The sequence below is a fragment of the Podarcis pityusensis genome, assembly GCF_964106645.2.
Source record: "Podarcis pityusensis genome assembly, chromosome: 3".
Classification (NCBI taxonomy): Eukaryota; Metazoa; Chordata; class Lepidosauria; order Squamata; family Lacertidae; genus Podarcis; species Podarcis pityusensis.
In genome coordinates this window covers 40,864,958-40,888,504 of record NC_138026.1, presented here as the reverse complement: position 1 = coordinate 40,888,504, position 23,547 = coordinate 40,864,958, and the positions used below count along the sequence as shown (strand labels likewise).

Sequence of the window (23,547 nt, the reverse complement as noted above, 5' to 3'; positions counted from 1 at the left end):
TAGAACTGTCAGCTCTGCTCTCAGTCTCACATCATCTTTACCAGAAACCTGTTAGTAGCTTTGAAGGAAGCATGAGAAATGGGACATTCCAAGGGCACAAAACTTCTTAAAGAAACATGAATTTTTATGCAAAGTGGAAGTCGTCTCATAATGAATGAAACTTTTTAATGGATACCGACAATTAGAAATCTTAATTTTATATCTATGATGAGAAATGCTGGCAAGTCCATTGCCTTTTTTGGTGTTGTACTTAAGATTGGTATTTTCAACTTTTTTGGGAAATATGTTTTTATTAAATATACACTTTCAATGCAATGCAATCCATATCAACATAGAAAGAAACCCCATTGAGTAAGTGGTTATAGGACTGCCACCTGCATCCATTGTTTTAATTTAAACAATATGTCAGAACTGCGCTTTCCACTTCGGATTGTCGTCACCCACATTACAGTATACTAGAATGTGACTGATGGTATATTTCATTTTACTGCTGGTGAACTATTTCTGCTATTCAGAGCTAACAAAGCAGCTCTCCTGCAGCATATTTGTTAGGCTTCTCATGCAATCTGGGTTTTTAAACAATAGACTAGATTTCAAATGTTGCATATAAGCTTTTGAAAACTGGGGTGATTAGTCTTAGCCAAATACTCAACTAGTAAAGGTAAAGGGACCCCTGACCATTAGGTCCAGTCGTGACCAACTCTAGGGTTGCGGCACTCATCTCGCTTTATTGGCCGAGGGAGCTGGCGTACAGCTTCCGGGTCATGTGGCCAGCATGACTGAGCCGCTTCTGGCGAACCAGAGCAGCACACAGAAATGCCTTTACCTTCCCGCTGGAGCAGTACCTATTTATCTACTTGCACTTTGACGTGCTTTCAAACTGCTAGGTTTGCAGGAGCTGGGACTGAGCAACGGGAGCTCACCCTGTCGTGGGGATTCAAACCGCCAAACTTCTGATCGGCAAGTCCTAGGCTCTGTGGTTTAACCCACAGCGCCACCTATTTGATATTGATTTTGAAGTCGCACATAGGTTCTTTTAAAACAAATTCCTTATTAATCTTACTCTGTTGGTGTCAGTCATTATTACAACAGTGCTGTTTTGTTGTTTAAAGTTTCTAGCCTGCTTCAACTCCCTTTTCATAAAAATATTTGTAAGATGTAATTGCTTTTTCAGTCTTTGTTTCAGGAAGCCTTGTTCCTACCCACCTCCTGCTGCCACATTTTGTGTGTGTAAAATGTGCTGGTTTCCAGTTTTTCAGAAGCAATTTAATGCATCTAACTTCAAAAGACAGTTTAGTTCTGTACTAATGCTATCATCAGCATTTATGCATGCAATTTAGTTGTTCAGGTGATGCTCTGCTGCTCTGTTCAGTTTTGCAACTATAAAGTTGAAAAGCAGCTTATTAATAGAGGTAAGCAAATCACTGCTAAAATTGTGGAGAGTGCACTTCAAAAGGGTTTGCAAAATTTTGAGTGACAAGCTCAGCCTGCTCTCCTTTTGTAAATTTGACTCTCAGGCTTAATGTTATTTGGCATTTTTTAAAATAGTGAACATATGCATCTTTGACAGTAGGTAACCTCTATGCAGCAATAAATGCCTTTGATAAAGACAATGCCCCTTTTAAAATGACACACTAAATATGGTGTGTCCACTTCTGTCCTCTAAGTGCTTAACTGGAGTGACACTTGCTTAATAGTTACTGGGTGTGAGATATCCTCTTAGTCATCATGTGATGCCTATAGCAGCCTCGTCATCTTTCTAGATCTTTCTAGCACAGTTTTCTGCATTCCAAGGACACCCACAGCATTAAAGAGGACCTTAAGAAGCACAAGCTGTAAATGTCTCAAAGTGACTCTGCTGTGGTGGCACATGAAATTGCATGGACTCTTGAGAGAACTCCTAATGAAAATGTAATGTAAAATAAAATAAGCAGACATAAGGATATACTGGTTTTTTTTAGCTCTTGGGTTACTCTAGTGAGTCCTAAAACTGGGGTTGTTCCTTGGACCCAGTCCAAGGTTTCGTTTTACCCTCTGTGAATTGAAATTTTGCCCCTATCCCAGTGTCTTATTTTAGACATGAAAATAGCATTGAAATTGAGGAGGCCCTGTTTTCTCACTTCAGTTTTACCGGTAATTCCTGTCACTTCTTTAATCTTTTACAACTCTAGGCACCCAAAGGAGATAAAAAAAGCTCTCCATCGGGTGGCAGCAGCTCAAATTATGCACTTCTATATGTCTTCCCCCAAAGTACAAGGGGTGGCTATCTCTCCCCAGTAAGGATTCCTGTTCTCTGTGTGCTTCTTTGTTGCGTATCTTTCAAAGCCTCATTTGATAGTGGGTCATATCACCTAGATAATACTCATAAAGCTGTTTTTAAGTTGGTTGTTATGAGAGGAGAAGGTCACCATCCCATTTATGATGGATGTTTGGCTCCCTTATTGGGACGAGAGCTCTCCTTTCTTCTCCCTGAAGTCCTGAAGCTACCAGCATGAGTTTGACCAAACTGCGGGAGGCAGTGGAAGACAGGAGTGCCTGGCGTGCTCTGGTCCAGGGGGTCACGAAGAGCCGGACACGATTAAACGACAACAACAGACAAAAGCTGAACAAAATGCTTATGGGCATGTGTTATTACTTTAATAGATATGGGAGGGGGGAAACCCCCTCTAGACTCAGTCCTCTCTTGCCACAAAACCAGCTGATACTGTTCTTTGATTTGTATCGCTTAAGGCTCAGGTGTTTCTACTGGAGGCAGAGACATAGGGAAACATGAAGCAGCAAAGCAAAATTACTCAATCACAGTGCGTTAACAGAGATTCGTTTAAAAGACGGAATATATATTTGACTGAGAGCTAGCTGATGCTCTGGCAGATTGAAAATCATGTTAGCAATGTGGGGGCATGTCAAGATTAATGAAGGGGGGGACACACACATTATGGATGCTTTTCAGAGTGATTACATTTTTCATTTCAAATTCCAGCACGTTTGTTCTGCATGAAAGGCCGTTGCAAGGAGTCCTGGTTACCGCTAATTGATTTTAACCTCACAACTCTATAGGAAACCACAGATGTTAGCTGCTTCATTGCGGCACTCAAATTTTCTACGATTCTCACAAAAGGTTCAGGGTAATTGCAAGATATGTCTTGTAAAACCAGGGATTACTTAAAGCTATCCACTGAGATTTGTTGCATGGAAATCATTAACGTTAGGCGTCTAAGCCCATTAAATGAAACGAACCTTTTATATTTGTTCTGGCATCTCTGCCCCCCACCTCAGGTTGAGAAGAATATCGGATATTAACTTAGAACAAAGGAAGAATGAAACTCCCTCTGTTTCTTTCACTCAGAGCAGAAAGATGGCTATTAAAGCACTTCTCTGGGCATCGGTAATTTGTTTTCTTCACACATAATAATAAAAAGATGCTTGCAAGAACCTAAGAATTCCTTATGTGCATGCATTTAAAACTCATCTTGGTTCATACAAAAACAGTCACTATAATTCCAATGACATTTCACACTAGCCACTAATCCTGAAAATATGGTGTGCCTGAAAAGGCATTCCTGATTTAAATCTGCCTCCCATATTACAAACAAAGTTACTGAGATGGTATAATTTTTAAAATTTAATTTAAAACTTTAATTAAAACATTTTTACTTAGCATTAATTAAGATTAAAGATGTGTGGAAACTCCGTTAAGAAATTGTAAAAATCTAATGTTTCCATAATTTTTTTACATAGGTTTACCTCCAATTTTGCCTTGAATTTTACTGTGGAATTTGAAAGTAGTTCAGAAATATGTGAGCTCACTCTGTGCTCAGTGAGAACACTGAAAGGTATTTTACGTCCTTCAAAATAGTCAGTGGATATTTCACTTGCACAGCAAGGCTGCTACTAGGTCCTTAACAGGCTGCTTGCTTAGGTCCACGACCCGAATTCACATTTCTTTGCATGCAAACAATACACATTTAGGCTGACTTTTGGAGGGAAGACTGCCAGAGCTTTACTTGAAGATAATCACTTTTAAAGAGTCTAAGAAATCTCTCAGAGTCCAGGACACATGGAATGATCCCCCAATGAGATGCACATTATTTTCTTTTAGGAAAGGAGCACCTCTTCCAGCAGGCTTTTGGGTGACTGATGTAATTTGGGAATTGTTTTACTGCTGTTGCTTTTTTTATTATGACTTGTATGGAACTAATTGTGTTTAATCTTTTATGTTGTATGGCTATTATGTTTTTTGATGCTGTAAATCATTCTGTGACTTTTGGTGAAGGGGGACACAGAAAGGGAAAAAATATATTTCTAGGTGAGCAGGTATGCATTAATGACAGGAATTCAGCAATGGGGGCAAGTTGGGAGTGTTCACTTGTCCCCTTTCCTCTGATGGTGCTGTTTATTCCTTCCTAACTAAAATGTGAGCAGGATACTTTATTTGCACATAACAAGAGGCATCCAGAAAACAAAACAAAAAGCCACCAGAGCCCCAGGGTCCATTTCAGATGATGCCCACATATCTGTTTGAAACTTTAAAGAGGCTAAAGCAGTGCTCTAGTTACAGAGATAGCCAATCTTTCTAGAGGTTGGAGGGCATTCTGTATGAACAGCCTTCTGGAGATCTGCTGGTCTGTTTGGAAGAAAAGTTTAATTTTAGCTTCACTTTATAGATCTATTGTTTTCCCTAGGGCAGGAGAAACCTATCCAAAAAAGGCAACATATATTCAGAGGCACAGTTCAAAGAAATGAATTTTGTCATACCGAACTGGAGAGAATTAAATGTTTGCTAGGATGTTCAATCAACAACTAAATAGGGGTGAAATCTGTCCATGAAAATAGGGCCATGGTGAATTATCTAATAAAGGGGTTATAAATATTCCACTCTGAATAATGAGGCTGCAATCCTGACTTAATATACATATTCTATTAGAAGCAATTTATTCTAAGTACAGGTAGAGTGACCATCTGCCCTAGTTTTCCAAAGACATTGCATTATTAGAAGAGTTTTAAAGTAAGGAGCCATTAGAAGGTAGAGCAGGGACTTTGAAATTGCCCATCAACGGCACTTGGAAAGCAGTGTGAGGCTGTGCACACAACTGTAGCTTTAAAGCACATTTGAAACACATTCTTTCCCTCAAATAATTCTGATCACTATGTTTTACCCCTCACAGAATTACAATTGCCAACAACCCTTGAGAAACTTCAATGCCCAGAATTCTTTGAGGGACAAAATGTGCTTTAAATTTATATTGTGTACACATCACAATTTGGTAGACAAGTCACTTAGTCACAGCTTTCCCTGCTAATGTGAGTTGTATTGCATTTTCTTTTTAAAGTGTAGTACTGTAATTATAAAGGTAAAGGGACCCCTGACCATTAGGTCCAGTCGTGGCCGACTCTGGGGTTGCGGCACTCATCTCGCTTTATTGGCCAAGGGAGCCGGCGTACAGCTTCCAGGTCATGTGGCCAGCATGACTAAGCCGCTTTTGGCGAACCAGAGCAGCGCACAGAAACACTGTTTACCTTCCCGCCGGAGGGGTACCTATTTATTTACTTGCATTCTGACGTGCTTTCGAACTGCTAGGTTGGCAAGAGCAGGGACCGAGCAACGGGAGCTCACCCCATCACGGGGATTCAAACCGCCGACCTTCTGATCGGCAAGTCCTAGGCTCTGTGGTTTAATCCACAGATTTATGCAAGATTTATGCAGATCTGTGTCCTCTTCTGTCAGTCTTTTTTTTGTGTGTGATCATTTTCATATTTTTTTTGGCAATGTGTAAATGGCCACCTTATGAAATAGCATTTACAGTGCAGTCCTATGCATCACATGTAGACAACTCCCACCACCTTCAGTGCAACTCTTGAGAAAGAATGAATAGATGTTAGATGAACGAAGAGGAGAGAGAGTGTTGTGTTCTTGTGTGAATAGATTGGGATGGGGGAAGAAAAAGAGAATGGATGGGGGAAGAAAAAGAGAATGGATAGGGGAACAATAAGAAGGGGTGCCCCCCTCACTTTTTCCTTTGACCACAATCATACTCCCACAAATGAATGCAACCCTTAACTCCAAAAGGCTACCTACTCTTGCTCTACATGTCTACTAAGATGTGTAGGTCCTATTGAATTTAATGAGGCTTACTCTCAGGTGAATAGAAATAGGACTGCATTCCTAAGTAATTCCTCTTTGGTGAAGAAAATGTTATACAATTGCATACCACTGACCTCAGATCTTATCTGCCACTATTCAGATCCAGGCTGGAATTCCAACACAAGAACTAGGAATGCCCTTCAATTCAGTGTAAGTACACTATATGTCTTTACTGCAGTAAACATCTAAAACCTGATGAGTGTTGTCAGCACTCACATGTGATAGTCAACACCAGACAAATGAATTGAATGTCCAGCAGCTCAGAGATACACTACTGAATGATGATTGTAACCTTGCTCATTGGTAGATGTTCAAAAAGTGAGGAGCTATATTTGGGCATTCAGAACATTCTGCTGGGATTATCAGCTTTTACATGGGAATGTCAATATCCATCAAACTCTTTATATTCATTGTAATATGCATACAAATTTTATTATTCCTGAAATAGCATTCAGTAGCAGTTGTGGCTTGTTTTTAAGCCCTTCCACAAAGTCCAAAACAAGAGTTTAATGTTGTGGATACATACATATCACCCTGAGGAGAGAGAAAGAAAAAACTTGTTTTTTGTAGAGTCCTTATAATTATGGTTGATGAGGCAGGACCAGAAACCTCTAGGGCACATTGACGAAGCACAACTATTTCAAATGCCACATTAAGCTGGACTCATTAGCCGTATCTACCTACCCCTTATAAAATTCCTAATATCATTACAAATGTACTCTGCTTTTATTTTCCAGTTAAAGTAACTACTGTAGGTGTACCTTTCTCAGCCTGGTCTACTTGTACCCTACTTGTAGGCAACTGATGTTATTTCATTAATGATTATTCTTAGCAGCAGTACTATTAGCATTAGCATTAGCAATAATATTTTATTTTACATTTCAGGACCCTCTCTTTCATTTACATTATTTTGTTAGGCAGCTGGAACATCCTGACCTTTGTGTCCCTTAATAATTATCTGGAAACCCTTAATAAATACAAAAGCCATTTGAAAATCTCTTTGGACATTTTTGAAGCAGAAAGCATTAAGGGCCCTATCAAGTTCAGTTACTTACCGTTCATCAGCCTCACCTCCTGCTCATAATCACAAAATACAAAGTTCCCAATCTATATTTCCTGTCAACATCTGCCCAGCGGCTAATTAGGCAATTGCCACAGCTGTACTTTTTCTCTTTTTTTGCGTCTGTGCCTGTCTCCAACCCCACTTCAAAGGTATCATTAAAATATGTAGAAGGACAGTATGACAGTTTGGACCCACCTTCCAGTCCGCTTTGCTTGTACCTGCCCAGGTCTCTAGGCGTCTGCATAATTAGGATGCAAAGTCTAAGTGGCAGATCAACAGTCTTAACTTTCCACTGACATACATGGCACATTAAAGTCCTTATCTTTTGCTAGATCAACCCCTGCATTTTCTTTCCTTTACAGTGAGGTCATGAAAAGACTTAAAATGATCAAAATATAGGGGAGGAGTTCATCTGAAAACCAGTACAAAGAAGCGGCACATCATATACATCCAGATGTCATCTGAGAATTGTAATGCGGTTGGGGTTATATAGTTCACCTAATTCTGTACTGTTCTGTACTGCTTTTAATTGGGTTTTTAAAAAACCTTTTTACACTGATGTGCACTGCCCGCTGCCCGGAGATTTTGTGAGAGGGTGCTATATAAATGCATATAAATAAACTGGAAAAATCAAGCGCATCACTTTAAAAATGAGGGTTACACACCTCTCGCTTAAAATTTATGGAAAACTGGATGAAGTTGGAAGAGTCAGAAAATTAGAATGGATTACTGAGAATCACAGAATCCTTGTTTTTCAACAGATGGCAGTAGTTAATGGTGAAAGTACACTAAAGACATTACTTGGGGTTATTAATGATGTGCATTCCTGTAAGTAAACACATCCATTTCTGTCGATTATAGCTACATTGTAAGTAGTAAATCCACACATTGGAGTGAGGACTAAAATAATCAGAGTGTGTATGTGATGCTGAGTTTTAATTAGCAGCATCATACTAGAATTATTTCTTAGAATTATATGTTAAACAGGCACTGTGCTGTACTTTAAAAAAAGTATATATCACTATAAGCCATTATGCTATGTATTTAGAAAGCTGTGATAATTAGGGTAATGCTTCTAAAACCAAAGGGAATGCATATGATTTTCTGAGAATGGAAACAGGCCATAAATGTACTGTAAAAAGATAAAATGGTAATGGACATTTATGTTTACACTTGTATACAAACCACAGAGGGAGGTGCATATTTTGCTAATTCTTCATAGCTATTCAATTCAAGAAAATCTACAATAGCAAACTACATTTCTTCACTCTTTTAAAAATCCAAATTCCCCACTCCTTATTCCAGACTTTGAATGCCAATAGAATTCCCATCATGCCCAGGCAGCATGGCCAATAATCAGGGATAATGGGAATAATCCACAACATCCAGAGGGTATCATGTTAGGTTCAAAGCTTCTGGACAGCAATGCATTTTGCAAGTACAGCCCTGCTCTGGAACTGCAGAAATCCTTTCTCCAGCAACCATCTCCTTATCTCTGTGAAGTACAACTAGGTACGTTTCTTGTTATAATATAATGAGAACAAAAAAGCAGCTATTCTCTCCCACATACCTCTTCATGGTTGTATATCACCATCCTATCTGATATCTTACCATCATATCTCACCATCCTCTGAGTTGTATTCAAGCTGCTTAGCTGAGCAAAATGATGTTATCTTTTTTTTTTCTTTCTACTGTAAAACTGCTTTATTCTTTAAGGTTTCAGGAAGGAGAGAGAAAAGAGGGAGTAATGACAAATACTCAAACTTGAGGCACTAGCACCATATGTGGTGGTGCAGAAGGGATGATTCCATGGAAATAAGACCCTGAGGAGCAGAAGAGCCTTCTGCAAATATTTTTTTCCATTATACTCATGAGTAGACCTCTCAGCGCTGGGGTTAGGTGGGCAGTCAAGAGGAGGAATGGCTCTTGCAGTGTGAGCCAATGGCATAAGCACCACCATGAAATCTGGGAGGAAGGGACAGCAGCTGGAACCTGAAATGGAGAAGCCAGGGAGGGTAATGAAGAGACGTTTTAGAAGCACTTCCTGTGGACAATGGATGGCCCGGCTTCATCATACTCTTGCTTGCTGATCCACATCTGCTGGAAGGTGGAGAGGGAAGCCAAAATGGAGCCGCCGATCCACACAGAGTACTTCCGCTCCGGAGGAGCAATGATCTTGATCTTCATGGTGCTAGGTGCCAAGGCGGTGATTTCCTTCTGCATACGGTCAGCGATGCCAGGGTACATGGTGATGCCGCCAGAGAGCACGTTGTTGGCATACAGGTCCTTACGGATGTCGATGTCACACTTCATGATGGAGTTGTAGGTGGTTTCGTGGATGCCTGCAGACTCCATGCCAATAAATGAGGGTTGGAAGAGGGTCTCTGGGCACCGGAAACGCTCGTTGCCAATGGTGATGACTTGCCCATCAGGCAGCTCGTAGCTCTTCTCCAGGGAGGAGGAGGAAGCAGTGGTGGCCATCTCGTTCTCAAAGTCCAAAGCCACGTAGCCCAGCTTCTCCTTGATGTCACGCACAATCTCCCGTTCAGCAGTGGTGACAAAGGAATAGCCACGCTCGGTTAGGATCTTCATCAGTAATAGGAAGAGATGAGAAAGGTTTACCAAGCTCTGTAACTATAATAACTACATCTGAGAGCAACATCTACTCATAAGAACTTGCCTCACTTTGTAGGAAATGCTGTGTATAGATAACAATCCTGGCTGCATCTTTTATTTACAAAAGCCAAGTGACTTACATTTCACTTCATTAGATATGAAAAGAGCATGTTAAAATGAATGAAGATGGGCTAGAGTAACATTTCCACAGGCAGCTATCTGACTAGAAGAAGATTGTGATTATGAGTCAATAGGTCAACTCGGAATACAACTTTAGTTATAACCCTTGGGTTTTATGACAGGGTTGGGAACCTCCAGCCCACGTATCAAGTGCAACCCACCAGACCATAGGAGCCAACTCCTAGGGGCCAAGGTCCCTTCGCCCTGCCAAAAAATGTTTGAAGGGACCCCCCCCCCAAGTTGATGGGCATTGCCATTCCAATGGTGTGAGTGTGCTGTGTCTTGTGATCAGTTGTGTGTGTTGGGGCTTATCAGCTGCCTCAGTATTTTATTCAAGTTGGCACCCCGCACACCAGACTCTCTCCATGTCATACCCCTCACCAGCTGTACTCTACGCTCTCACGTGCTTTTGGCTGGCTAGAATTCTTCCTCAGACTTTGATATCGCTTCTTGCTTAAGTGGGTGGAAAGATGGGAGGCCATAGAAACCTCTGGCTTTGCATAGCTGGAACGGAGCCTACTGCTGACATGCAGCCCCTTGTGGTGGGGGTAGGCTGCTTCCCTACTTGGGCTCAGAAAGGATTCCAGCTCCTGATTCAGGCCTGTTGCAATGCTCCAAAAGCTCCGCCTCAATGGCACCCCACCATCGAGAAAACTTAGCTGGGCAGCTGTTCCTATGACAAAGCAGTCTGCTCCATTCGTGTAGTATGCAGGAAATTGGTTGTTGAACCCCTCTTTCTCCTCTGCTGAAAGCAGTGGGACAACAAACACTTAACTTTTGACTAGATCTTGCCTGTTGTAATGAGGCTCATGATCATTGCTCAGTTTCTACAGGAAATGGTGCCTTCTGCTCATTCAGAAAACCATGATTGGGAATCATACATAGCTTCATTCAAAAATTAAATCGCAACAGGGGACCTGGGCTTAAATTGCTAAATGTGGCATTGTAATGACAAAGCCACGGTTTTCACAGAAGTGTTCTCTATAGCTTTTACTTGCCGTTGTGATGGGAGGAGGCGAGCTTTTGATTGATTTAAAAATGGAAAAAACATACAAGGGGAAGGCCAACAGAAGAGCATAGTGTAAATGTACATACACACACCTCATTTGTCCATGATTTTTTGCAGCTGCCCTACTTTCGCAGCATCTCCTGGAGGCTTGCCTCCAGCTCCTTCTGGAATAACCCCAAGGCCAACACCTTAAAAGTTTGACAGGCAAGTTATTCACTCTTCTTATTTAATTTTTCTTTGCTGGAAACGAAGAGAGAACTTTATAGCCATCTTTGCTATTTATGGTTTCCTACACTTCCATTAAATCCACCGTTCCTAAGATAGTGCTCCAATTTGTTCTCACAACTTATTTCCTCTAGTAATATAATTCTCTCCAACTTTTCCACAGTTCTCTCTCTATGTGTGCATGCATTTAAAAATTGCACTGTCAGAGCTTGCCAATTATAGTTCAACTTTTGCAAGGGTGGAGTTATGTGCTTGGTATTTAGGCACAGGCTTTTTGAATTTGGTTTGGTTGCACAACATTGCTCCCTGTGGGAAACCTGAGGGTGCTCATCTGTTGTTGGACTACAACTCCCACCAGCGCCAACACACTAGGTCAATGGTCAGGGGTGGTGGAAGCTGTAGTCTAGCAACAGATTCCCACCCCCCTACTTGCTATTGACTTCTTGGAAACTTCTCATGAAGTGCTACATTTGCTTTGTTTAACGGACGTATGAAATTGCTGAGAAGTTAGTTATGAATTTAATGAATTAGGCTGCTTTACTAAGACTGTTACAGAGCAGCAGAGCAACTACTGTATCCACAGCCCTGCCATGCATGGCACAGCAATCAAGCCTGGATGGGGCTCCGTGCGATCTTACGATGCCAGGGAAACTAGCTTGGAATCCAACAGATCTTGGGCTGTTTCAACCCCTTCCCACCCTCAGAATGCCCTGTTTCAGGGCCTTCCACTGGTGGGGATCCTGCCAGAGGCCCTCCTGCCTATTCACATTTGACCGGCAAAAGGAGAAGGTTGGCACCGATTGAGGATTACCAACAGAAGGCTGACTTAGCCAGGAGAGTTGGGCAGAGGGGCACCTTCACTTATTCTACCACCACCCAGCTTGGTGTATAGGGATTTGTATTAAATTTGGCAAAAATAAAAACTTCTGCTGGTGTTGGGTCAGACCAATGCTCCAGTTTGTTCAGCATCCTGTTACCCCACATGACAAGCCAGATATGTATGGAAAGCTCACAGCCCAGACTAGAGAACAATCACCCTTTCTCATTATTGCTCCTCAGCAGCTGGTGCTCAGCAGCATACTGTCTCTGAGTCACAAGGCTGTATAAAACAATCATGACTAGTAGCCACTGATAAGGACAATGTTTGTCCAGTCCTCTTTTAGACCTATCTAAAGCTAGTGCCCCTCAATCCATCTTCTGCAAGTGAGTTTCATTAATTAATTACGTGCTGAATCAAATAAGCATGTGACCATCTAAATACAGAGCATATGCTCTGTCATGCAACAATGCACACTTCCTGTCCCTGGTACTCATGGATTCTGGGAAGTATTATACTGTGAAACCAAACGGATGATGATGATGATGATGATGATGATGATGATTTATACCCCGCCCATCTGGTTGGGTTTCCCCAGCCACTCTGGGTGGCTTACAACATATCTAAAAACCTAATAAAAACATCAGTCCTTAGAAACTTCCCTAAAGTGCCTTCAGGCTGCCTTCAGATGTCTCCTAAAAGTCAAGCAAACCACCATTTTTAAAGGTCCAAAAAGTGTGTGCATGGACACAAATGTGGATGGACACAAAAGAGCTTAATGTCTGTTGAGGAGAATGTTAGGAGAAGAAAGGGTAACATCAGGGGTTTATTTAAAATGAGGTCATTTGGTTGCAGCATGAACTGGGCTTGTTTTAGGCCATAATTGGGGAACTAGCAATCCTCCAGCTGTTGTTTGTGTCCAGTTCCCATCAGATTCAACAGCATGGTCAAAGATGATATTAATTGTAATCTACCATAGCTTCTGCAGCCTTGTTTTAGGTGACCACTTCTAAATTGGGCCCATAAAAAACTGCCCATCAATAATTATCACACCAATTCTTTCTAATCTTACAGAAATTTCCAATTTTTGCCCTAAATCATTTTACAATCAATTTCACTTTTAAATAGCTGCATGAATTCCAGGCCCCTAGAACATCAGGGGTTGAATATTAAATTTGCTACCAGCAAAAGATTTTTCTGATTGTATCTAGATAGCAAGTAGAGGCAAAGCTTAAACAATATGGTGGCTACTGCTCTATAAATACCTTTGATAGATAAATCACGAACTGTTGTACCATTGAGCTGCTGTAACATATTCTCTCCACTCAAGGATATTGGAAACAAAAAATATTCACAGCAAGTAGAACAATAGGCGCTCTTTAGAAACAATACAAATAGCAGAAAGTTAAAAAGAACTTAAAGAGAAATGTATCATTCAATGTTCTAAAAGCAAATTGTTTCATTTAGTAACTATTGTTTTCAATGAAGGGGAGGCAACTTTTACTGCTTAAATGGACACAAGACAACATTTTAGACTGGCTTCAACTGTGCCATTTAAAACACCTCTTTCCAGCTCTTAGTGGCCATTTATGAAGGGCAGAAAGGTGCTTCTTGTGTAAGCAAGTGAAAAAAAAATATTTTGGGGTGGGGGGGTGAATGAAGGACAGAAAGACACTTCTATACCATTTTATACTGGTTAATGACCACACAATAAGAGGGATTAAAACTGCTATTGAAGCTCCCAGCAATTTAAAATACTATCCAAACATATTTAAACTTTGAAGTGAATTTACCATCACCCCTCCACAATATTTTCCATGAATTGACATGCATATGGGCATAATTCCTCCAAAATTTTAACTTTGAACTCCTTCTTTGGTCACACTGACACATGTATAGGGTGGTGGGCCCGGGGGGGGGGGGGATATCTTCTCCTGCACTTAAAGAGATGTGTGGATGTTTAAAACAGAAAAAAAGCATAGCTTCCGATAACAACAGGAGCTGTTTGTCTTGAACCGCGGCCTACCTGACGGCAAGTCCTGCTGGTGTACAGTTCCAAGGCTGGATGCTTGCAAGCAGTTTGGCAATCCAACAGGTTGAGAAAAACGGTCCAGGTTCGATACAGTGAGCCAAGTCCAAAATTCAGCAGTCAGGCCAGGCTCCCACTGCTGCAGCCAAGCCAGGGGCAGGGAACCTGGAAACCAGTCCTGAAAAGCAAAGTCCCTTAGAGCTCCTGAAACACCCAAGCCAGGGTCCATCAACAGGGAAAGCTGAGCAAACTGAGAGCCTCTGCCTGCATCCCTTGGATCTTGAATGAAGCACCTGGGCTTGATGAGGCATGTGACCCTCTCCTGCCCTGAGCCTAATCCAGCTGAGGGGCCACAGCCCTCCTCCCAGAGCTAATGAGCCCCACCTGGTCAGTGAGCTGGGCTGTGTTCCCTTGCTTGCTTCAGTCTCTTGCTGTTCCTGACACCTCAGAGCTGGCTGTGTTCACAGAGACGGGGGCCCCTCTGGCTCTGGTGATGTGGGGGTGATTTTAAAAAATCAATCCTCCTGTCAGACTGTGAATATCCCTTACCTCACCCAACTTGAGGATATTCCACCCTTCTTCAGCAAAGTTTATTTTCTTTCAGCAACATAAGCGGCTCATGTATATGTCAAACAAAGCTTTCTTTAATAATAAAGAAAACTGTAACACCATAACACACTGTCTGAGAGAAACTAAAACAACATCGTGAGGCGAGAACGGCAGTTGGTCTCTCTAACTGAACTGAACTGAACACCCGGAGGGAGGGGCCAATTCCAGAGCACAGCACAGAAGCCCCGCCCACCAGATGCCAGGCATTCTACTAATCAAATTAGGCCCCAGTGTTTTTCTTAAAGTGTCCCCTTCCTCTGGCTCCTGTGAACTGACCACTGCCCCCTTGCCATCCTATGAGTACCTCCTAAGCCCCCAGCCCCCACCCCCTTTCTCCATCATTAATCTGCACTGGTGTGTCCCCGTCATAGCTACACCCCTCGATGGGATACTCTTCTCCCTCCCCGCTGTCCTGTCAGTTCACAACATTGTAGGAAGTTCCATAGTGCTGTGAAAGTGGCTTGAACACAGATTCACAGCCTTCCAAAGTGTTTGATATGAGATGGAAGAATGGGTGATCAAACCAAAGCACTCCCACTATGCTGTGGTGAATAGATGTCATTCCAAGTCTCATCTGTAGCACCACTAAAGCGGTGCAAAATCCTCATCTTCAAGACTGCTAGCACTGAAGACATTTTACAGGCCCTGCTCTTCAGTTGGGATGGGCAAATCTGTAAAATTTGGTACCCCCCGTATTCTCATTCTTTTTACAAACTTTTTACAAAGGACGACTGTGTTTCACTTCTTGTATAGCATGGGTAGGCAAACTAAGGCCCAGGGGCCAGATCCGGCTCAACAGCCTTCTAAATCCGGCCCGCAGACGGTCCGGGAATCTGCGTGTTTTTACATGAGTAGAATGTGTCCTTTTATTTAAAATGCATCTCTGAGTTATTTTGGGGGCCTGCCTGGGTTTTTACATGAGTAGAATATGTGCTTTTGTTTAAAATGCATCTCTGGGTTATTTGTGGGGCACAGAAATTCAATCATTCCCCCCCCCCCAAAAAAATATAGTCCAGCCCTCCACAAGATCTGAGGGACAGTGGACCAGCCCCCTGCTGAAAAGGTTTGCTGACCCCTGTTGTATAATTTCGGAAAGTGCAAATTAGGGAATTTCAGCTTTAAATGCAAACTAAATCAATTTCCTCCCCCATCTGTACCCTTCTGCATTCAACAGCAAACCAACAAAGAGAAATTGAGCAGTTTTCCACATCAATTTACCCCACACCAGGAAAAGAGTTTCACCCACAAAATATCTGCTGCTAAAGGTTCAGAAACAGGATTCAAAAATAGAGGGGGGAAATTATAATTATGCTAGCTTCCTAAGTTCCTATTATAGCTTGCAAATGTCAAATCAATAGCACAGAGAGCTGCCATCTGGATTCCATTTTATTCATTTTCCAGCAACATAATGCATACATATTGGCAGAGGAGTCAAATGAGCACAGAGGGTGCAAATACTGAAAAAAGGAAATCGTATTGAGTCAAGACCATCCCTGCTCCTGCCAAGAGCTTCAGAGACACCAACAACACCATCACAACAGGCCCTGAGGGCCAAACTACACGTTAGTCTAAATGTGTAATTAGCAGCTGCATCTGGGATTTTTTAAATTTAATTACAGGTGTGCCCCCCTCCCCAATCTTCATTAGGACAACAGGGTACAGGGAGGGGAGGTCTAATCCTTCTCTCTCCAGCCTTGATCCTGATGAACTTTCCATCCCACCCCCATCCTCATGCTTCAGTAGTTCGGGGGGGGGGGAGCTCCCATGGGTAAACATAACTCTAGTGTAGTTATTGGGGTTTCCCCTAATATACCAATACAGGTACCTAAATTTTCCAAAACCATTCCGACAGACCACCATTTGACAGCAGTGATACTACTGCTGTTGGAGAGGAAGAAAGTCCCAGCATGTGAGCAAAGATCTGCCAGTTTCATGAGCTGCAAAGATACCATCATGAACCAAGCTCTGGCTGGCCCTCCCAGCTCCTTCCCAGGGGCACACTTTGGTCTTTCAGATTCAGGCCAAAATCCCCCCCCCCCTTCTCTTCTGCTCAATTCACCACGTCATAGTTGTGACACTCGGCAGCACCCCCTAGGCTCAGCCCCCAGTGTGGCGGAACCAGTTGCTCTGCTCTAAATCTGCCTCTGCTCCTGTGCTGATGATTACTTGGGAGTCTAGGCAATGTAGTACAGTGGTACCTCGGGTTAAGTACTTAATTCATTCCGGAGGTCTGTTCTTAACCTGAAACTGTTCTTAACCTGAAGCACCACTTTAGCTAATGGGGCCTACCGCTGCCGCCGTGCCGCCAGAGCACGATTTCTGTTCTCATCCTGAAGCAAAGTTCTTAACCTGAGGTACTATTTCTGGGTTAGCGGAGTCTGTAACCTGAAGCGTATGTAACCTGAAGCGTAAGTAACCCGAGGTACCACTGTATGTTGAATGGTGTGTGTATGACTTTGAATGTTGTGGAAGAGTTTACTTACAAGGATTGCTCTGGTGGTTCTGGAGAGTTATTTGCAGGTTGTTTCTTTGAAAATCCCTTTATGTTTTTTGTTTTGTTTCATTGAGACGGGGAAGCATTGTTGGTTTTAAAAAAAATCTGGACAAATTGAAATGGCAGCTACTAGGGATTGTGGAAAAGAATGAGAAATATCAGAATCCAGATAAATAAGACCACATTAAGCTTAATCTATTTGTAAATTTGTAAAATTCTATTTTTTTTTATAATAATTTTTATTAAAGTTTTCAGGTTTTACACTTCCATATTAACATCTTTCATTATACCCATGCATTCAATGACTTCCCTTCTTCCCCTTCCAAGTTTCTTTTAATTTACCCATAATGTCTGCATATTATTGTATATCCCCCCTAATCAATTCTCCCCCCATTTTACACCCTTTTAAATATATTATACTGTTGAATTTACCTTAATACTGCCAGCGTTTTCAACTGCGTACAATTATTTTCCACATACTCAACAAAAAAATTCCACTCCTATTTAAATACCTCCTGTTCTTGCTCTCTTATTCTGCTTGTTAGACCTGCTAACTCTGCATATTCTATCATCTTAACTTGCCAATCCTCCTTATTAGGGACCTCACTCACCCTCCATTTTGGGGCTAACAAAATCTGAGTTGCTGTTGTTGCATACATAAAAAAAAAATTCTGACACCTGCGTACCTCCTTCTCAACCATTCCTAACAGGAATGCCTCTGGTTTGGGGGGAAATGTTGTTTTAAACAATTTTTTCATCTCATTATATATAATTTCCCAATATTCTTTAACTTTTTTGCATGCCCACCACATGTGACAAAAAGTTCCTTCTGTTTCCTTACATTTCCAGTATGGATCAGATTCAGATTTGTACATCTTAGCTAATCTACTTGGTGTTAAATGCCATCTATGAATTATTTTCATATAATTTGCCTTCAAAGTGTAGCATACAGTAAATTTGAAATCTTTCTTCCACAATTTCTCCTAGAGGTCAAATTCTATATTACGCCCTATTTCAGTTGCCCAGTGAGTCATTGAAGCTTTTACCAGTTAATCTTTTGCTTCCTACTCCAATAATAGCTTATACATTTTAGATGATAGTTTTTTATTATTCACTTATAAATGTATTTAAAATTGTGAGCTTTGGTCCAGAAATCCATTTTTCTTATCTCATTTAAAAATATAATACAAGTCTTTTACTTGACTCTTTGTTTATTCCATTGGTTTCAATCTGGGTTTCCTCCCTGAGAAGTCCTGTAAGTCTCTAAAAGTTGCCCACTATGTAAAATTCTATTTTGAATGTCCTCTTTTACTCCTCAGTGTGTGTAACCTCATGTGGTAAAGGTAAAGGGACCCCTGACCATTAGGTCCAGTCGTGGACGACTCTGGGGTTGCAGCGCTCATCTCGCTTTAATGGCCGAGGGAGCTGGCGTACAGCTTCCGGGTCATGTGGCCAGCACGACTAAGCCGCTTCTGGCGAACCAGAGCAGCACACGGAAACGCCGTTTACCTTCCCGCCAGATTTATTTATCTATTTATCTACTTGCACTTGACGTGCTTTTGAACTGCTAGGTTGGCAGGAGCAGGGACCGAGCAATGGGAGCTCACCCCGTCGTGGGGATTTGAACCGCCGACCTTCTGATCGGCAAGTACTAGGCTGTGGTTTACCCACAGCGCCACCCGCGTCCCAACCTGATGTGGAATGAACTCTAACTCTAATATGTGGCCCTCCAGATGTTTTTAGACTCCAGTCCCATCAGCCCCAGTCATCATGTCCAATGGTTAGGGATGATGGGAGTTGTAGTTGAACAACATCCCCTTAGTGGGGAGATTATTAATGTCATTTTAAAAAAAAGTTGTTTGCGTAGAAATGATGAGATTGCAGAGCTACAATTCCGAATAACCTTAACAAAATACTGCCGCTATGTGTTTTATCATCTGAGATGTGGGTAAAAGTGCAAGAATCAACTGCACCATCTGTCAGAACTTGTGATCTGTACACCTGCACTGTTTACAATACAACATTGCTTTTGTGTTTTGCCTTTACATACAGAAACAGAGCAACAGGCACCCATTAATTAGAAGCATTAGCCAAGATGCTGGTTTCCTTCACACAAACAAATACCCCCTCAAGCTTACCAGCATGTGAAATTTGATCTCTTTCTTTGGAAATTTCTAGGCTTTTTCAGTATTCCCCTTGTGTAACTCTTCTAACTACAAGAGTCACTGTGTTTGCAATTCACTCCTCCTCCTCCTCCTCATACAGAAAAATCCCAGTAGGAGATTTGGCCTATTTACTACATTTTGCTTAGTACTGCATATTTGAGGGTTTGTTTGCCATTGAAAATCAGTTTGTAAATAAGGCCTCCAGGATCTGATATGTGCGCATAGCTTGATTTCCCTCAGCCTATCTATCATAGCCACAGTAATAAAGATTCTGCGAAGCCCAAAGTGCTGTGCTCATTTACAATTAGTTTACTCAACAACTTAGCAGACTTCTCAATTAATTGGTAAATGGCAAAAAATATATTTGTCAGTTGATACTCAAGCAGTGGATTTTGACCTTGTGGGAGACTCACAAACCGGGTTGCTTTCTACAGAAAATGGCAGAGGCAATATCAAAACTCCGAAAAGGGGGGGGGGCGGTAGGTCTGGAAGTGATTTAAAGAATCTGCAACTCTTGACGCCATCAAAACTGTTTTTAGAGTAATGCAGGTGGAAACAGTAGACCAAATGTTTTCAGTGACCTAGCCAAGGTCCTGGTATCTTCAACAATGAATTTCAGCAAATATGAAGTTTTAATGATATTTCTGCTACATTTTTTATTTATTTCCCTTTCTCTGAGACTTTTGTGTACGTGTTCAGTCTGGATCTAATCTTCACATTTCATTCTGGGTAAGTCTGCCTTAGATATTAATTGCCCCAAGTTCTCCAGGTTATGCTGCCAGAGTGAATAATTCAGATGTGCTACTTATATCTCACTTGATTAAACTTTACAACAACAATAAAATCACTTTATCTCTTAGTCAGGGAGCTTTTCACTTTTTCATTCTATGTACTGGGATCCTTGACTATGGCTAGCTTTAGTTCCTTATGTGTGGTTCTTTCTTAGTCTTGTAATAGGATGTAATACTGCATTGAACTTCACTCCCTCCAAAAGCTTCAAGTCTACCAAGCCTAACCCTCAGGAGATAACATCCCCTACTTTCAAATCCTTCCTAAAAACTCAATAGGAGTTGGATAGCCATATGGAAAGCTCAAGATCAGGATGTAAATAATGCTTCATTGGAGGCAGCACAGGTAACTGCACAGGAATGGAAAGGGTATTGGAAAGAGAAAAGAAACCAGAGCACAAATATTACCTATTCTGAGGCAAAGGGAGGTGTAGGGGATTTTTCATCAGGGTTGTAGAAAGTCATTGGAACACCAGAGTGTTAAACACTTGTAAATAAACATCTCCGGGGGTGGGGCAATGATGGAGACTGGGGGTGGGCTAAGCCCTTGTAGATTCCCTTATTTTATTTATTTACCCAAATTCTGGTCACCTTTAGTATAACACATTCTTAAACTTATAAACTTTTTATATGCCTGTTGTCTTTGTCCATGGATCACGTTTGGTCAAAACTCTTCACTATGACCTGTCCATCTTGGGTCGCCCTGCACGGCATGGCTCATAGCTTCTCTGAGTCATTCAAGCCCCTTTGCCACGGCAAGGCAGTGATCCATGAACTATTTAAAATTTTAAAAGATGATGCTGTTAAGGTGCTACACTCAATATGCCAGCAAATTTGGAAAACTCAGCAGTGGCCAGAGGATTGGAGAAGATCAGTCTACATCCCAATCCCAAAGAAGGGCAGTGCCAAAGAACGCTCCAACTACCGCACAATGGAGGCAGTGAGAGATTTTACTTTCTTGGACTCCATGATCACTGCAGATGGTGACAGCAGTCACGAAATTAAAAGATGCCTGCTCCTTGGGAGAAAGGCGATGGCAAACCTAGACAGCATCTTAAAAAGCAGAGACATCACCTTGTCAACAAAGGTCTGTATAGTTAAAGCCATGGTTTTCCCAGTAGTGATGTATGGAAGTGAGAGCTGGACCATAAAGAAGGCTGATCGCCGAAGAATTGATGCTTTTGAATTATGGTGCTGGAGGAGACTCTTGAGAGTCCCATGGACTGCAAGAAGACCAAACCTATCCATTCTTAAGGAAATCAGCCCTGAGTGCTCACTGGAAGGACAGATTGTGAAGCTGAGGCTCCAATACTTTGGCCACCTCGTGAGAAGAGAAGACTCCCTGGAAAAGACCCTGATGTTGGGAAAGATTGAGAGCACAAGGAGAAGGGGACGACAGAGGACAAGATGGTTGGACAGTGTTCTCGAAGCTACAACATGAGTCTGACCAAACTGCGGGAGGCAGTGGCAGACAGGAGTGCCTGGCGTGCTCTGGTCCATGGGGTCACGAAGAGTCGGACACGACTAAACGACTAAACAACAACAAAACTTATAAACAGCATAGGCGTTTTTAAATGGGTCTCTTGTTTGAATAGGATTAGACAACACAACATTTCCCACAATTCAGTTAAGACAGACAACTTGCAATTAAATTAGTGTGATTGTTAAGCACCTCCAGCACATCTGGACTGAGAATTCAGCAGTGCTTGAAGTGGGATCTAACCCTAACCCTGCTGCCTTTTTTTATCTCATTTCCAAGTGCTTCAGAGTATAAAGGTACAAATAGTGTCTCATAGTGTATGTTTTTAGGATCCACCTTATTTTTATGGTTAATTTTTTTAAAAAAAGATATGTTTCTAATATTGTGTTTTAATGATATAACCCACTTTAGGGTGAAGGGTGAGAAATAAACAAACCATTAAATAAAACAAGTAAGGTCAAGCAAGATTAGAATGAGAATCTTAGGTGATGATTCCTCTTGAAGATTTTATTTTACAAAGGAGGGATTTTCCTAAAACAAGTGGGAAGGGATATCAACATTTTCTCTTTTCCCACCATGCACAAAAGTGCAAAGGCATGTGGGATGGTGCAATGGGCTCTGTGTGAACATTTTTGAGTGTAGGCCTCCTAACCTTTGATGGGTGTATTACTTGTGGGTTTCACAGTGCCTGATGCAGGGGGTCATCCTTCTTCAGAGTTCTAGACTGCAGGATCATTGGTGTACCTGGTTGACTTGATTGTGTTCGGAACCTGGCAGGAAGGAAGGTATCTGCCTACCTGAAACAGCCATGGTATGTTTGCTGACTTTTTTGTCCTGGGTGCCTAAGGCTTAGCCTAGTATGTCTTCACAAACAAAATGGAGATAGTCAAGGAACTAGGCAGAAGCTTAAAATAACAGGGACATTCTTCCATGATGACAAGGATCGGATTGTTAAGCTGTCTTGGTTCCCAAGTACCAGAATGACTTTGGTATCCTTAATGGACCTGAAAACAAGTGGGATTATCACCTGATGATTACCCAGATGTCAGGTAGATGGAGGAAAGGCATGAGTGTCCACCATAATATGTATCCCATGGGACACTGTTATGTGCCTAGCTCTAAATTGCTGCTAGGCGGACTTTAGTTCTCCTGGACCCTTAAGAAACAGTAAAACTCTGATTTGTATTACACTCTCAGAAGTACAAACCCCAGATATACAAATCCACATTAAAATAAATTTAAAAAGCCATAAGGGTTGTTTTGACTGCTACACTAGCAGATTAATCTGATGAACTTATTCATTTAGTTTTAAAATGTAATGTTCAGTGAAATTGTCATGGAATAAGGATTGTGAAACCGAAAGTGATACATTTTTCTATAGCTGTGTTTATCCATTCAAGACAGGATAATATTCTACTTTACTTTTCTTCCATTTCTCTTCAGAATGGAAAGAGGCTTTCTTTCTAAAATCTAAATTAGATCTTGTGGAGTGGAAAAATGGCACATGAAACCCAGATGATGCCTCATATTTTTTTAAAAGCACATTCATTAATAACTACGATATGCCCATCTAATATTGTTTAGGAGACAGTAATATATTAGCAAGCATGACCTGCTTTTACAAATCCAATAAACCACCAATACATAAACATGCTATAGTTTCCTAGTGCTACAATAGTGTTGTCGGGTACTTTTCCTGCGCTGGTCAAAAGGCAAATTTGGGCAGTCTGGGTTGTGAACAACTAAGTCATTACAGGCTGTGTACACACCATACATTTAAAGTGCACCCCCCCCCCGCCAAAAAAAAACACCTGAGAATTTTAGGCTGTTCCCCCCTTTGTGTGGGGAGAACTACAGTTCTCAAGATTCTTTGGGGAAAAGAATTTGCTACAAATGTATGGTATGTCTGCACAACCTCAGACTGGACCCA

General features: G+C 41.6%; 1 long non-coding RNA gene and 1 pseudogene across 7 annotated transcripts in view; both read right to left on the bottom strand.

Moving 5' to 3' along the window:
• LOC308473333 overlaps positions 1–14,827 on the bottom strand; it is a 62,235-nt gene extending 47,408 nt beyond the window's left edge. For 4 of the 6 annotated variants that reach the window (XR_013984040.1, XR_013984041.1, XR_013984042.1 and 1 more), the window contains exons 1-4: positions 14,636–14,827; positions 14,079–14,220; positions 13,318–13,429; positions 11,103–11,250 (exon numbers count right to left, since the gene is read on the bottom strand). This is a non-coding gene — a long non-coding RNA (uncharacterized lncRNA). Of the gene's footprint in view, positions 1–1,025; positions 2,743–5,956; positions 6,677–11,102; positions 11,251–13,317; positions 13,430–14,078; positions 14,221–14,635 lie in introns of those variants that run through there. The other 2 variants (XR_013984044.1, XR_013984045.1) reach the window with 2 other exon arrangements.
• LOC308473332 (actin, alpha skeletal muscle 3 pseudogene) lies at positions 8,898–9,797 on the bottom strand (annotated as a pseudogene). Its single transcript has one exon. The product of its transcript is annotated as an actin, alpha skeletal muscle 3 pseudogene (transcript).
• Positions 14,828–23,547: the final 8,720 nt, after the last annotated feature.